General features: G+C 33.9%; 1 protein-coding gene across 4 annotated transcripts in view; it reads right to left on the reverse strand.

The window, feature by feature from the left end:
• Positions 1-16,969, reverse strand: part of lingo2.S (leucine rich repeat and Ig domain containing 2 S homeolog) — a 723,222-nt gene that overhangs the window by 555,679 nt on the left and 150,574 nt on the right. For all 4 annotated transcript variants that reach the window (XM_041580103.1, XM_041580104.1, XM_041580101.1 and 1 more), the window contains exon 3: positions 13,658-13,694. The gene's annotated coding sequence lies outside the window, so the exon portion shown is untranslated. The remainder of the gene's footprint in view (positions 1-13,657; positions 13,695-16,969) is intronic.

Below are 16,969 nucleotides of genomic sequence, written 5' to 3' on the forward strand. Positions count from 1 at the left end.
AGAAATGATACTTCATATTTCATATTACGGTAATTCCCAAATATATGGCATAATGGAAAGAAGGAAAAAATATTGTTTCTTGGGATGCTACGTATCCCAACGGAAGGGGTAAACTCAACTGAGCTTGCAAAATGAAGGTAACCCTGGACACATTTGAAAACAATTATGAGGCTGACTTTATATACTACGCAAATGTGCTGTGTACTTTAATTAGTCTGAGACCATATGTTGACAGCACAGATTCATAATACTGTATTATGCATTAAAACACTTGAAAGACTTTTTAAAAGCAAGGTATGCTCTGTAGTTTCCTCCTTTAATTAGATGTTTATTTTTTTTTCTTCATCTCAATATGTTAGCACTGTCAGTACACAAGAGATAATTCACCAGATGAACAGCCATTTTCAAAGAGAATAGTTTCTCGTGGAATACATCACAACTAGGATATTGTAAAAAAAAAAAATAGACATACAATGTCCCTAACAAATAATTTTACATAGAATATGGAAAATGTAAATTTCAAAATGATATTGGTATTATTATAAAAATAAGAAAATATATAGATGAAGCAGGAACTATTGCAAAGACTGACATGCTGAAGAGAGTGTCTGTAAGAAGACACACAGTGAATGGTGCTATTTTTCCTAGGCCATCAGCTGATTTACTTAAGTAATTGAAATGACTGCTTTGTATATATTGTACTAACAATGAGTTGAGGAGTTTGAAATAAGATCTGTTTTTAAACAGCAAAACATCCTATACACAATTACATGCTCACCTGCTTTGTTTCCAATATTTCAGTCTCCTGCCAACTCTTAAAACTATAAATTCACTATAATAATCACATAATTTCAGGACTATGTGGAGTTTTGAACAGAATTAAACGTGGAGGAGGAAGATGGCAAACACATTAGAACAGTTAAACTCTTTGGGGAATTTTTACTATGGGGCAAAATTTTAAATATGGGGTATTTTTACTAAAAATTATATGAATTGGTGAATTCCCTTCATATTGGTGAGCATTCACATGTATTCCTCAGTCAATATTTGCCAATTTGCCGAGAGCACAAGAATGAATTTTGCCAAGAGTGCAAATGTTCACAGCAGTAATAGTATAAGGAAAATACACTGGTGAATTTTTACAAAATTTTCACAAAAACTGATTTAGAAGAATAAGAAATTTAGAAGAAATTTAGAAGTGAGGTAGCTATTGTAAAAAATATTATATATATATATATATTCATAGAGCACATCAATATAATCCTAATTTAAGGCCTTGAAAACCAAAACATTTTGCAGGATTTTATACACGCGTACATGAAGAAAAGTGTGATGTGGAGACATTTATTAAAGGAATAGTTCAGTGTGAAATGAAAAACTGGATAAATACATAGGCTGTGCAAAATAAAAAATGTTTCTAATATAGTTAGTTAGGCATAAATGTAATGTATAAAGGCTGGAGTGAACAGATGTCTAATAAAACAGCCAGAATCCAACTTCCTGCTTTTCAGCTCTATAAGTCTGAGTTAGTCAGCGACTTGAAGGGGGGCCACATGGTACATTTCTGTTCAGTGAGTTTGCAATTTTTGGCTAACTAATTCAAAAACTTCGGATTTTGAAGTAATTTTTGGGTACTTCGACCATCGAATAGGCCAAAATTTGATTCGAATTGAAAAGACTTCTAATATTTGACCATTCGAAAATTGAAGTACTGTCTCTTTAAAAAACTTCGACTTCGACACTTCGTCCACCTTAAACCTGCTGAATTGCTATGTTAGCCTATGGGGACCTCCTAGAACCCATAGGCAGTATTTGGCAACATTTTTAGAAGTCAAAGTATTTTTTTTAAAAATCGTTCGCATCTAAGATTTAATCGATCTTCCGTTTTCAATCTAAAAAATACGTCAACTATCGAAGTATCAAATTCGATGGTAGAATTTCAAAGTTTTTAAAACTTCGAAATTCGACCGTTAGTAAATGTGCCCCTATAATGTAAACTGTAAACTGGCAAGTTCATGTAGTAGTCAATGGGAACTGGCTATGGCAAATGTAAAGTGCTTTTTCAATGCAAGTTTTGCATTTTACCCACTAAAAACAAAAAAAATCATAAAAAATTTAAAAATTCAAGGTATTCAAATGTTTTTCACTTTTTTATTCAAACAAATTTTTTATATTCAGATTTTTTAATATAAACAAATATTTAATTTTGATAAAAATTTGATTTTATTTTAAAGCTAAATTATTTTATTATTATTATTATTATTATTATTATTATTATTAATAAAATATTTAGAAACTGAAAAAAATGTGTCTGGAATGTGTGTTTACTGGACAGATACACACACATATTCTTTAAATGTTAAATAACAAAACAAAAGTGTATACTCTTTTAGTGCCATACTTGCTTTAGGACTCATTATTTGCAGTAGGACATAAAGACCATTTTGACAATTCTACATATGTCAATGAAATTACAGCTATATGCCATATGGCATTTCATTTAATATTTACATCTTTCACTCTAGATTTACATTGATATTATTGACTAAAAAAAAAACAGAAGATTGCAGTATCACATAACAAAGATGAACATGAAACACCGTGCTAGCAATGTTCACATATGTTCTTTTGAAGCCCTACTATAGAAGAGTTACAGTTACAAATAAAATGTCCCTGAATTTTTGACTGGCAAAACTTTGATGCATATACAGTGTACTTATTCATAAGCTTTACTTTAGGTTTAAATCCATGCAAAATATCTTCAATGTTTCCATGTTTCTTTTTCTTTCATTTCTGCTTCTTTCGGTATCTGTCCCAAGGCAATTAAAAAGCCCTTTGAAATTCATGTAATAAATTACCTATCTCACATCTGCAGGGAGGATTACTAAAACACAGATTTGCCAGTATGCATTTCCACAAACACTGTATTTTAATACAACTATACATCCACTGAGTTAATTAAAACTCTATCTAAATCCTTCCTGAATCACCCTGTGTCAACCTTCTTAGTGCAATATTCTACTTGTAATTAATTCTCTCTTCAAAACTAGCAACAGTCATATTATTGGCCACGGACTCACACAGGAGATTAATGAAATGGAATAAAACAAATGAAGCTGTAATTTGAGGGGACAAGGGACACAACCTCACTGAGGACTAGAAATGCCAAAGAAAGCAGACTTCCTGTGCTCTGACAGTAAACATCGATCAATATTATGCCAACAATAACATCTCAACTGGCATCATTAAATGACAAGTATACAAACAGTCAACGCTTATTAACAAAGAATAGAGTTTGTTACTATATGATGCAATCAGTCTATAGGCAAGAGGGAAAAGGAGAGGTCAGAGTTTTTAAAAATAGGTTTTATACTTTTAAAAGGATGGTTCACTGTTAAATTAATATGATGTGAGGCAATTTACAATTGCTTTAAATTTTCTATTATTTGAGGGTTTTTATTTAGCAACTTTCCAGTTAGCAGTTTCAGCAACATGGTTGCTGGGGTTCATATTATTAAGAATTTATTTAAAATAGCCTGGAATATGAATAGGAGATGCCTGAATAGAAAGGTGAGTAATAAAAAGTAGCAGTAACAGTAAGGGGCAGATTTATCAAGGGTCGAATTTCGAAGTACAAAAAACTTCGAATTTCGACCATCGAATGAAAAAACCTCAAATTCGAATATCGAATTCGAAGTTTTTTCACCGAATTTGTCAATCCTACAATCGAATAAAAAACGGTCGATTGAACGATTAAATCCTTCGAATCAAAGTTTTTTAAAGAGATAGTACTTCAATTATCGAATGGTCGAATATTCAAACTATTTTTGCTTTGAATCAAAGTCGAAGTAAATTCGAAGTCGTAGTATCCTATTCGATGGTCAAGTATCCAAAAAAATTACTTTGAATTTCAAACTTTTTAACTTTGAAAATTCCCTTGAATTCACTTCGACCCTTGATAAATCTGCCCCTATATGTCTAGCCTCAGAGAGCATTTTTTTCAGTGACCCCATTAGAAAGTTGGAAAAAATAATTCAAAAACTATAAGAAAAAAAAATGAAGTCTAAATGAAAAGTTGCCTTGAATAAACCACTTTATAACAAACCAAAAATTAATTATAGGGGAAAGTTGTGTTGCTAATATTTGTAGGGGTAATTATATTAGCCAGTGGTGGCAGTCAATTAATTTCTATTAGACAGGGAATATTCTGTAATCTGTAATGTAGTATATTAAGATTTGGGATTGGCAATGAGTGAATCTAATGAGATCTGCTTTGCTTGTGAATTTGCAAACTCCTAGATGGAAACATTTTCTGCCTTTTGCTTGGATAAACAGGGCAAGCAAATTTCATCTCCTGTCTTTTCCTGAGCATGAGTGATCTTATCTCCTTCTTGCACTGCCTAAGTGAATATTTGCTGTGAATTTCCACAACAAATTCATAATAAAGCACCAGTGCCTAAAATATCTCTAGCATTTGTATTCAAAAATACATCTTCAAGTGCACATGACCTCAGATAAAACCAAGATTCAGAGGCATATTTATCAAAGGTCGAATTTCGAATTCATGTGAGTTTTTTTTACTCTATTAAATTTGATTATACTCGAAATTCAAATGGGGGATATATATAAAAAAATTGAACACTAAACACGACTCAAATTCAACTAAACTCGATTTGAGTTTTTTCCATGAAAAAAACTTGAATGTCAGGAAGGCTGCTAACAGCATAAAAATGGTCACTGGACCTCTCACATTGACTTATACATTAACTTGGCAGGTTTTTGGTGGCAAACATTCAAGTTCTAAAGGGCCAGAGTAAGGTAAATCTCTAAATTCAAATTAAAACTCGAATTAAGTTTGGATAATTCACAATTCGAATTTGGGAGTTTTAACCGTAAAAAAAATTGAGAATTTGAATTTTCAATTTGACCCTTAATAAATCTGCCCCTCTGTGTTTATTGACACTATTTATTAAAGATTCTCACATCCAAACATGCTCCTTACATTTTTGTATTGATATGCTGAGTTAGCACAAAGGAACCCTTGTCAGCAGAAGCAGTATTGACACTGACCTATAGGGGCACATTTACTTAGCTCGAGTGAAGGAATCGAATAAAAAAAACTTCGAATTTCGAATGTTTTTTTTGGCTGCTTCGACCATCAAATTGGCTACTTCGACCTTCGACTTGACTACAACTTCGAATCAAACGTTTCGAACTAAAAATCGTTCGACTATTTGACCATTCGATAGTCGAAGTACTGTCTTTTTAAAAAAAAATTCGACCCCCTACTTCACCACCTAAAATCTACCGAACCTCAATGTTAGCCTATGGGGAAGGTCCCCATAGGCTTTCTAAGCTTTTTTTGGTCAAAGAAAAATCGTTTGATCGATGGATTAAAATCCTTCGAATCGCTCGATCGTACGTTTTTTTCTTCTGTTCGTTCGATTGAACGAATTGCGGTAAATCCTTCGACTGCGGTATTCAAAGTCGAAGGATTTAACTTCGACAGTCGAATAATTAACCCTCGATATTCGACCCTAAGTAAATCTGCCCCATAAACTTGTCTGGAATAAATGTACCAGCTTTATCCACACTTAATACTGTAACATTTGAAGCAGTGACTTCATGAACATCTTAAGCAGAACTTCGGCAGATCTTAGCAAATTACAGCTGTTGCAGGACATGTAGCATAATTTGCAGTGTGTTGTGTTGAACCACAGAGGAAGCAGTATTTTTTTATTTTGTATTTGCTTCACGGTTTTGCAGTGTAGGTGAATCCCTTTCCATAGCTCTGTATTTTGCCTGTGACTGTGCATTATTAGGCCACATTGCTGGATTCACAGTCTGTATATTACCAGCAGTTCCCTGACAGAGTTTTTACCTCTGCCATTGCTATTTCAATTTGGCTAGCAACTGTAATAGCCTTTGCAAGGGTTCAATCCTGCTCTAGGAGCAGTCTCTCTCTAATGTGAGTAGAGTTTGTTTTTTCCCACTATTTGGTTTCTTAGCATTTCATCTGTTAGATTCCCAAAGTCACAGGTAACAACCAGCACTCTCAAGGCTGCTACAAATTGTTCTGTGGATTTGTCATTATGTTGTCCACGTTGGCGGAATTTATATCTTTCAGCAGCCACATTTTCTTTTGGCACGAAAAAGTTCTTTTAGCATTAAAGAGGACCCGTCACCCAAAAAAATTATTCAAAATTCTATTTTATCACATTAGTCAAGCAAAATGAACTTTAATTACACTATATAAATTATTTAAATCTTGCTTCATTCAGTCTGGGATTTCAAAATTATAGAAAGCAGGCAGCAGCCATTTTGTGCACACTATAATTAAGGCAAGACTTGCATCATCTCAGAATCTTGTTTGTGCACCAGAATGGGGGACCCGATGTCCATCCCCATGCCCTGGCTACACAATTAAATGGTAAAGAGAATGGGGGAATGTGTGGAGAGCAGTGACATCTAGGAAGTGCTGAATGGAAAGTGAAAGTAATTGTCTGCCCCACCTCTCGGCCCAGGGCATAGAGGAGTGGCAGACAATATTTGATTGACAGCTGAGATTTTTAAATGAGCTTACAACAGCTATGCATGCTTTAATAAAAAAAAAGAAATTGGATTTCATGTTTAATTTAAAAAAGGACTTTTATTATACAGATTTTTGTGTCTGGGTGACAGGTCCACTTTAAGAGCAGTTTCATAAGTATCATCAGCTAATGGTAATGTATATATGTATAATATACACTCTTTCTGCTCTCTGCTTCCAGTAAAGCATGCTTTCTAGCAGTAGAAATCTCCCCTTGGTCAGCAGCAATAATGTAATTTTCAAACATACAGATCCAAGCAGTAAAAGGTATGGTAGACTCGCCAGGGTGAAAAGCTGCAGGCTGCTGCAGAGGTAGAAGAGACATCTCATCGCCAATTTGTTATGTTTTGGTAGCCGAAGATAAGTAGAGTATAACAGTGCTTTATTAGCAGGTTTATGCAGCCATTACACTTCAACAACAACTTCAACTCTAATACTTTTAAGCAGTATAGAAAGTACTATGTACACAGTATAACTCTTGTGCACAGTGACACCTACAGACCCTTTCTATAAACACCACACAAATGAAAGAGAAAAAGAAGAGGCAGCAGAAAACACTTCAGTAGGGATTTTAAGAAGGTCACAAAGGTTGAATTTCCTTTTAAAAGCACAAAAGTAATTCAAATTGCAGTGCTCATTTTATTAATTTAAGGCTAATTGTCAGAAAGAGACTGAAAATTGAGAAAACACACACTTTATTACAGAGCCCTTGTTTGTTGTAGATGTCCCATTAAGCCAATGCACATTATATTAATCTACTGTATGTTTTTTGTCTAAAACAGAGATTTAACGATTGCTAATAATCTTATAAGTGTGACCAACAAAGCTTAGCTTTGTTGGAACTAAAACATTTTTCTTGATCTTCCCCTTATTATTAGCTTTTGCTTTCATATGCTGAGAACCTGCAAAATTGCCTTGAGATTGTGATTCTACAAGGAAATTACATTTTACAGTTTACAGACCTACTTTATCTCCTCATGATGGCTGTTCACGTTGAGAGTTCTACTTCACAACTGATTTTAGAGTCAATTAATTCTTTTTAATTTTAATCTAGGGATCAATTAACAGGTTGATGAAAGAGGCATTAAAGGCTCATTCTTGTTGTTGATGATGACAGAATTCTGTTTGGTTTAGAGAGTTGCAGTAAAAGATAAATATCAAAATACATTCTTAGTGATGATGTTCCATTTCTTTATGTAACAATCTGAATTTTATAAAAGACACACATGTCCAGACATCATCAATTATTTAAGAGAACATGCATTTAAATATTTATATGCACTGCATGCAAAAAGAAAACTTTTAAAATCTTTCTTTCTTTCTTTCTTTCTTTCTTTCTTTCTTTCTTTCTTTCTTTCTTTCTTTCTTTCTTTCTTTCTTTCTTTCTTTCTTTCTTTCTTTCTCTCTTCCTGAATTTGGTATGATAGCTGAAACAATCTCAGATTGCTGATTCAGGGCTATGCATAAAAATGCTTACACTATGTTTTTCTCTGCATTGCACACTGCAAATGTTTAAATGTTTGAAACCTTAATTCAACAAAATATCCACAGTCAGTTTGTGCATTTTGTTTCTCCTTTGTTAAATTGGATGCAGTTGCCAAACTAACTACAGGTATGGGATGTATCTTTCAACATTTGTATTTAAGATGAGATTATTGTGTTAAATGGATCATACACCTTTTAAAGGAGAACTAAAGCTTAACTAAAGAAGTAGTCTAGAAATGTTGTATATTATGTTTTGGGCTTCTGTACCAGCCCAAGGCAACCACAGCTCTTTAGCAGTAAAGATCAGTGATTCTGAAGATGCCCCAGTTGATCCCTGTGTTCTTTTCTGCTAATTCACTGCACATGCTATGTGCTGCTGTCACTTACTGAGCTTAGGGACTGAGTCACAATGTCCCAATATAAGACTGATAAGTAATTAATAGAGATAATTACTACGTGGTAGCACAGAAACCAGTGCAATTAACATCAGAATTTAATAATCAGCCTAATAGCATCAGTTAATGCTACAGACAAAACTCATTTTCTATTTGATAATTTATGATGACCCCTAAGCTTAGCTCCTCAGCAGCTGCTCAGAGCCCAGTGAGCATGTGAGTGTCGCAGACCCTTTCAAAGATGGTGACCCCCTGTGACAAGTTTGAAGTCCTGGATCATTGCTGCTGAAGCTTTAGGTTGGTGCAATAAGTGCAGTATATAAAATATGACATCATGATGTCATCACGCACATTTTGGAGTGAAAATTTGCCTATAATAGGATGCCAGAGGATTTCAGCCATTGCCCGATTATAGGTTCAACTCTGTTGTGTTCCTGGGTGTGAATATTGTTATTGAACTTCTGATCTTGACCTTCGCCTGTATCCCGACTACAAATCTTTGCTGCCGGAATTAACCTTTTGCCTGGATTGACGACTTTTCTTCTTGACCCCTTTTGTACCCCAAACTGTGTTTATGTCTGCAAGCTTCCTCCTTGGTCCACAACTGTAAATTGCGCCTTTGGGCCCTGACAATTACCCATGCTAATAGTTATCATAGGTGAACAACCCCTTTAATTGAAGCACCACACCTAAAAATCAAACATATTTAACCACTTAGAAACATAAATACTATAATTGACGTGTCAGCATGGTTTTTATTGGATTAGTTAACTAATTTAAATATCATCATATTATTAATGAGCAAAAAGAATGAACCAAAGAAACAGGCAAAAATAAAGAAAATTAAGAAGAAAACATTATGAGAATGGCATTGCTGTGTTTTGAGAGTTTGGTGCAAAACAGATTACACTATTACCTGGATGACATTTTGCACTGTTTAACAGCAATGTATTGATTGTTATTGAGCTGTATATTTTTTCACCTTATTAAGTGATAATAATTGAGGATTCATTACATTTATTTCAGTTCTAAAAAAGTGTATTTGATGTCTGATGATGGCTGTATGGATAGGGAAGAGGGGTACAAAGAGCAGAGTAAAATCTATTTGGAGCTGTCCTGGAAAACTTGTGAAAAAACATTTTTATGCCGCACAGCTAAAGCTTAAATGTTTACTATCACAACATCAATCATTCTTAGTTTCTGGTGGGCTGACCTTACTGATTGCTTGAAGATTATTAAAATATTTCAACCTTATAAAATTGACAATTGTTTAAGTGCATGATATGGGCACTAAGTTATATGCGACACTGGGGCAGGGACTGATGTAAATGGTGCCAATGATGTCTATAGCACTACAGTATAAGTATCCAAGTGTATCAGTAAAATATGTGCTATAGGCATCTTGCTGATGTTTGCTTCAAGTGACAGGTACCCTGTTAAATGTTAAGATGCAGTGTAAACATTAGGGTAAACTTAGGGTCACTTGATGATTGCTGATGTTTGCTTGGGTCACTGGTTACCTGCAAGGTAATCACTGTCCACTGTAACCTTTGTATATTCTTGTGAATATTTGATAGAGTAGCACATGCAAAAACATATAAGGAAGAAAGAGCACAGCCAAATAGCTCAGTTAAATGAGTAGTGGGATCAAAATCAGCAAACTTCAGAAAAGGGCAGTAATTTGATTATTATCACTTTCTTGTGTTATTTACTGAACACAATTTTGTTTTCTTTGTTAAAGTTTTCATATTTTTTATAAATGTAAAAATGTTAAACCATATCTATTTTAAATGTTTATCTTTTTAAATTAGTGGTTCCTAACTACTCATGAATGTAAATCCCTTGCTTGCTTTTTAGTTGCAACATTCAACCTTTACCCATTAAAAAAATCCCAAGAGAAAATATAGGTTAATAAGCTGCCCTGAATAGCCCTTCAGCAGCATCATCTATATGAATTAGTATTTTTTTTTTTACTTTTTAAATGAATTTGTACTATATAAAAAAAATATTTTTCTTCTGAACTATGGCTAACACAGTACAATACTAAAGGGTGGTAACTCTTGTCACCTACAGTTCTAGTTTCCTTGAATATATATGACACATTTTTTCTGAAGGATATATTGTTTTTAAAAAAGGGCAAAAATAAAACAAAAATGTATAATCTATAATTATGTGATAATTAAAAACAAAGAAAAGCACACAAATGATCTTATATAATTGCTTGTAATATAACTATTGACATGTAGGGTTTACTGCAAGAAGTCTGAGCTCTAATGAAGAGCAATGCTAATAGTGTTTTAAGGCCTGTTAATCCCTCTTGATAGATATTTGAATACACTGCTTTATAAAGCATTTCAGGTCGATCCTAAACTGATTAATCTAATCTTTCTTTAACAAAAGTAGCAAACTGTTCTTATATCTATTAAGTCTGTTGGCTTAGTTCATACTTACACATTTTTTTCCACAAAGATTGACTTCCCTCTACGCATGCTAATATAGGGTAATTCACACATTATTTTGCATACAGTATTATTATTAGTTTTACATAACATGATCATGAGACTGTTATCTAACCTGGGATTAAGTAATTAATTCTCACTGGTTTGCACCAAATCGAGCTTGCTTATTCCTCTATGACTCAAAAGGAGACTGCTTAAAAGATTTGATTAGTCTCTTAGCAGTGTTTTTCCTCAGATGGGAAACAGAGTTCGAAACAGAATATGTGTTTGCTTAAACTCCATTAAAGTTAATTAAAGGTAATCAACCTAAAACAAAATTAAACAGTAATAATAATAATTGCTTATGAACATCACTGGCCCAATTTACTATGTTAACAGTATATTTTTTCTTTCCCCGAATAAAATTGTTTAATGCTAAAAACTGTGTATTTAGTTAATTACTAGTTGAGGGTTACTAGCAAAAAAAGTGTGTACCCTACAAGTTGTGGGTAGGATTTACAGATGCTGGTTTGTGGGGCAGTCGGTTGATATATTTCTTATCTTATAGAATCTATATTTTATGCCCCTCCTACTTCTGATGATATCACTTCAGGTTTGCAGCGCTTCTTTTGCTTTCCTTTGCAAATTGTAATGTAAACAACCCCACTTTGTGTAGTTCTATATATGTTTGAACAACATATCATAGCAAAGCCCATTAGAAGGATAATGTTTCTTAATAATTAATTCATGTGTTGATCATTCCATTCTTAAAGGTCCATCCAACCATTTCAGAATGAGCTTGCTTGACCATCTAAATTTGGCTAATAACTAGTGATGATTGATGTTTTTTGCCATGAAAATTATGCCCATAGACTCCAACGTGTGAAAAAAATTGTCGCTCATCAATTTTATTTGTCGCCCATTGACTTCAATGCATTTAGCTAATTTCTTGCTGTTTTGCAAATTTTCGGTGAAGCAAAATGAATCAGATTCACCCATCACTACTAATAACCATTTGTTCTACAAATCAGCAAATGTCTGTAACATATCTATACACATGGGCTGTCTAATTGCACAAATAGAGAGATCATAGCATTAGGTTTTCCGGATTAATGATTATATTTCACAAGGATTAAGAGAATTTAATAAGGAAAGTCAGTCTGAAAAGTTCATCCACCTGCGTAATGAGACACATATAATCAATCCCTTTGACTATAAATTGACTTGTTTGTCAAAACATCAGTAGACTTAGGAATGGACTTTGGTGGCACTGCATAGTCAGATTTGTGGCAGTTTGCCATAAAACTCCCACACCAGTATACAATATTTTACTTTATAAGAATAGAATTTAATAGTAAATTTAACAGCCTCTGCTGCTCTACAGTATAAAGGCAGATATAGGTTTCACACCTATTAATACAGTGCAACAGAGGGATATTTACTTGTCTGTATTCTTTTTTCCTCCTTTCACAGCAAAACTTGCTTGAAGGAAGCCTAATAACTGAAATGCCTTTTATACATCACTTGCAGTAGTAAGGTGTTCTAAGGTAAAGGTATTTCTGGATGGCTAAAATGAAAACATCCCCATGTGTTCCACACAAACATCCTGCACAGTCACAGTGTTTTGTATAAGAGAGAAGAAACATAGAATATGTTTAAATAGAAGTGGTATTCTATCTGGAATATCTGGTTCTAGTCAGTATATATCTGTAATTTAAAAACATCACCTAAAGCAATTATTGCATCTCAATGAACACCTGATGTGTCTTACATATGTCTACTTAACCAGTCAGTAATATCAAGTGCTTTTGGAGAACCATTAGCAACACTGAAAAGAAAGCGCATGAACGGCTATATCTATCCAAAGGCTTTTAACCACTCCATCTGCCCCCCCAAAGGAAATGGGCTTTAAAAGCACCACATAATTTCAGAGAAGTTCTTTGCTGTACATTTCTCATCCTGCCATACTTAATTTTCTGTATTCTGTAAATAGCAGTAAGGGCAAACTCAGGAAGCACTTAGGAGCATAGAATACATTTCTGGAAATACATTTTCTTACTTATAAAACCTTACTAAAACAAGCTAAACAGGAAATATACGCAAGTTATTTTAGCAGTACTGCATGTATATTACAAAGCACTGCTGTTTACTGGCACACAGCACTGAGGGTATAATCTGTTCTCTTTGGAAATTATATTTCATTGGGGTTAGCTGGGGGTGGGGCAATCAATATATTGCGTAGCAGTTACCAGCAACAAACAGTAAAATTGAAAATTGACAAAAATCTTATAAATAAATCTATAAATAATACAATGCCATTTAGGCTAATTTGTGTTGTAAATTAGATTAGGCACTTTCTCCTATGAATGGGGTCACAATGTGTACATAAAACTTGTGTACTGTTATGTACTGTATGTATTGTCACTCACTCATCTACATGACTTCAGCTGGTTTGAGATGGAGTACTTTTTTATTCTGGCTTTTAACAGCATCAGGGTTTAATAAATCATGAAAAATTTTAGATTTTTTTCTATGAGAAAATGTGTTTTTCCCCTTTAAAACTCCGACCAGATTAAATTGTGGTTTAGTAAATGACCCCCTTGATATACATCCTGAATATATTATTTAGCCTTCAGAATCAATAATTTGCTTGTGGGAATATATTAGTTCAAATCTAGAAGAGTATGGTTTTTCATCCTACATATTCTCTGAAAATGATCAATATCAGCTATTTTATAATGAAACAATACCTTTTTTCTAAAATGATCAGTCTGAGTCTTCATCTGCCTGCAAAGAAGAAACAAGAAATATTTTAGAATGTGGTAAATGATCCTCTATAGAAGTTATAATGTAGAATTTTGGCCCAAAAAGAATAAAGTAATATAAAATTATATCTATCTATCTATCTATCTATCTATCTATCTAGATAGATAGATAGATAGATAGATAGATAGATAGATAGATAGATAGATAAAACCAAAGGAATGGTGCACTCCGTAGACAAAATTAATACCTGGGTGCCAGCATGGGAAATAAGCAGTGAAAAAGGATTGCGGCACTCACAGGGTTTTAGTGAAAAAACAAAAAATGTTTTATTATTAAGCATCAAGCCTGAGGCTTAATAATAAAACATTTTTTGTTTTTTCACTAAAACCCTGTGAGTGCTGCAATCCTTTTTCACTATATATATATATATATATATATATATATATATATATATATATATATAATTTCAGAGAGTCCGTGTATGTATATTGTATATGTCACTTCATTACTAGTAATGAATTATAGTAGCAAAATCTCTAATGTCAATATAAGAACACAAGTTTATAAAATGCATTTTATGATGCATGGATATTTACAGTATATCTACGATTTTAATTGCTTTTAGTTATATTTTATCATTGCACACTTACATCATCCTCCTTGACTAACCTCTATGAGGCTGGTTATTATTTAGAGGTCCATTTTAACTCCAATAATTTTGAATATACTTGAAAGACGGTATTTAAGAAAAAAATCTAAAAAAAGTACAAATATTACCGACTCGAAAACTCAAATCAAATTTGAATCTAATTCGACTAAACTCGAATTGAGCTTTTTCTCTGAAAAAACTCGAATGTCAGGAAGGCTAATAACATCTTCAAATCGATCTCTGGACCTCTCCCATTGACTTATACATGAACTTGGCCGGTTCAGGTGGCGAATAGCTGAATTTGAATTATTCCCAGGTTATAGGTTTGATAAATCTCAAAATTTGAATTAAAATTCTAATCGAGTTTGGATAATTCACAATTTGAATTTGAAAGTTTTGACCAAAAAAAAAATTTCTAAAATTTTAATTTTAATTTCCAATTTGACCCTTAATAAATATGCCCCTTAGTGTAAGGTTTCCTTGGACAGCAGTTAAAAGAATTATTCAATGTAAAAATAAAAACTGGGTAAAAATATGCAAAATAAAAAATGTTTCCAATAGAGTTAGTTAGTCAAAAATCTATAAAGGCTGTAGTGAATGGAGATGTAACATAATAGCCAGAACACTAATTACTGCTTTGCAGCTCTCTTGGTTTCCACTGATTGGTTACCAGGAAGTAACCAGAGACTTGAGGGAGGCACATGGGTCATAACTGTTTGCCTTTGAATCTGACCTGTGTGCTAAGGATTAATTGCAAACTCACTGAACAGTTGTCACATGTGCCCCCTCTTAAAGCTGATGACTAACTCAGAGAGCTAAAAAGCAGGAAGTAGTGTTCTGTTCTGTTAGACATCCAGTCTCTCCAGCCTTTATACATTTTTGGTGAACTAACTATATCAGAAACATTTTTCATTTTGCACTTACTCAGTTTTTATTTTTACACTGAACTGTTCTGTAGGGGACCAGACAAGTCCTTCCTCTGTTTTTCTGTCTCTGACATCATCCAGCCCTGTTACAGGCTGGAAAGCCATCTGATTGGCTGAGGAGGAGGACCCAGGGGATTGCCTGACTTTGGAGCCAAATGTACAGGGTTACAGACATCTTATAAAAGAACCTCTGTGCAGCAGCCAGACAGCACAAGATCTGTGGACTGTGACAGTGCTGCTCAAAAAGACTAACCAGGAGAGCTTGGAAAGGGGTTAGTTATGCTCTGCTTTAAATAAGCATTTGAGATTCAGGGAGAGACCGTTTCTATCTCCTGCCTGTGGATACTGTGGCCACTGTGTGATTCTCCAGGGCGGGGACAGGTCTCAATCTTCCACGAGGGAGTGGCTACTTACTCTGAAGGTAAAGGTACCTTGGGGCAGGTAGCGCTACCTGGGAACATAAGAGCTCTTGAGGAAGGGACATTGTACTAGCCTGAATTATTCTGCATTTATCCACCCAGAATGTCGTGTGGGACTGTGCACTGAGAGACTGTGCCAGGGATTGATAGTCTACACAGGTTCCCCAGAGCAATGTTATATTGTGTGATTTGCATACAGTTTTACATAAAGTTTATATTTGTTTTACTGCAAACTGTGTGTTTTATTTTAACTAGTGGAAACCCCCTGAGGTATACTCCTCAGTTCCCACTAGGTCGTGGCACTGTGCTGTAAATCCCAGTTCCCAGTATCTTTCATAAACAAAGAGAACTTCAGGGCCTTGGATTGCAAGGGGTCAATTGCTATTTAAAGAGACAGTAACCAAAGTAGGGTTACAGTTCCTTTAACCCTCAGATTAATTGTGTGCTTCTTTTCAATATCTTTTATTAACTTAATAACCTTTATTATTGCCTCACACCAGTTAAATTACAGTATGTAATTTTTTACTTATAGAAGGTTATACTGTACTGCATTTTATATATGACACATTGCCAGAGTTTTATAAAAGAGAAGACATTTACAGTAGAACCTCCATTTTTTCTGGTCCCCTGAAAAATGTAAAATGGGGGGTCTACTGTAATATAGAACATTCTGTACTACTACAATATAAGCTTACATACAGTGCTCTATTATGCATGCTATAGTAAACAGATAATGTATGCTTTGTTTCCTTTGCCATGTACCTTACAACCATAGTCTTACTTTAATAAAACAACACTCATGTATTACTTAAAAACTGTTGCTGGTCTTCGTTTAGCAAATCCTTTCTATTTTTTCTTCACATTTAAGCACAATAGACCATTGCTCTGTTCAATTAGTTTGCTTATAGTTTACTTAGAGGATATTACAGCAGTAATAGTTCAATATTGTTTTATGAGAACCATAATTCATACCTAGAATCATTAACCAAGAAAAAAATCACAATAAAGAAAATGTTCTACATTTCTTGTAACCCTTACCAGTTATTATACACATTGACATTTTTAAGAAGATTTTTATGTTAGTCACTTCTTGAATGAAGAAATATAACTTTTATATTTTCTTCACGTACCAAATATCTCATTTCAGTCTTGTAGTTGACCCTCCTCACATTGCATTCTCCTCAATTAACCTGGAGTTTTTTCTCTTCTCCTGTGGCATACAATCATATTTCTCTTTAAACATAATCCTTTGTTGAAATGCAATCGATGTGCATGTTAGTGCTGCTAGCCCTTTTATCCTTT

This window comes from Xenopus laevis, chromosome 1S (assembly GCF_017654675.1).
Source record: "Xenopus laevis strain J_2021 chromosome 1S, Xenopus_laevis_v10.1, whole genome shotgun sequence".
NCBI lineage: Eukaryota > Metazoa > Chordata > Amphibia > Anura > Pipidae > Xenopus > Xenopus laevis.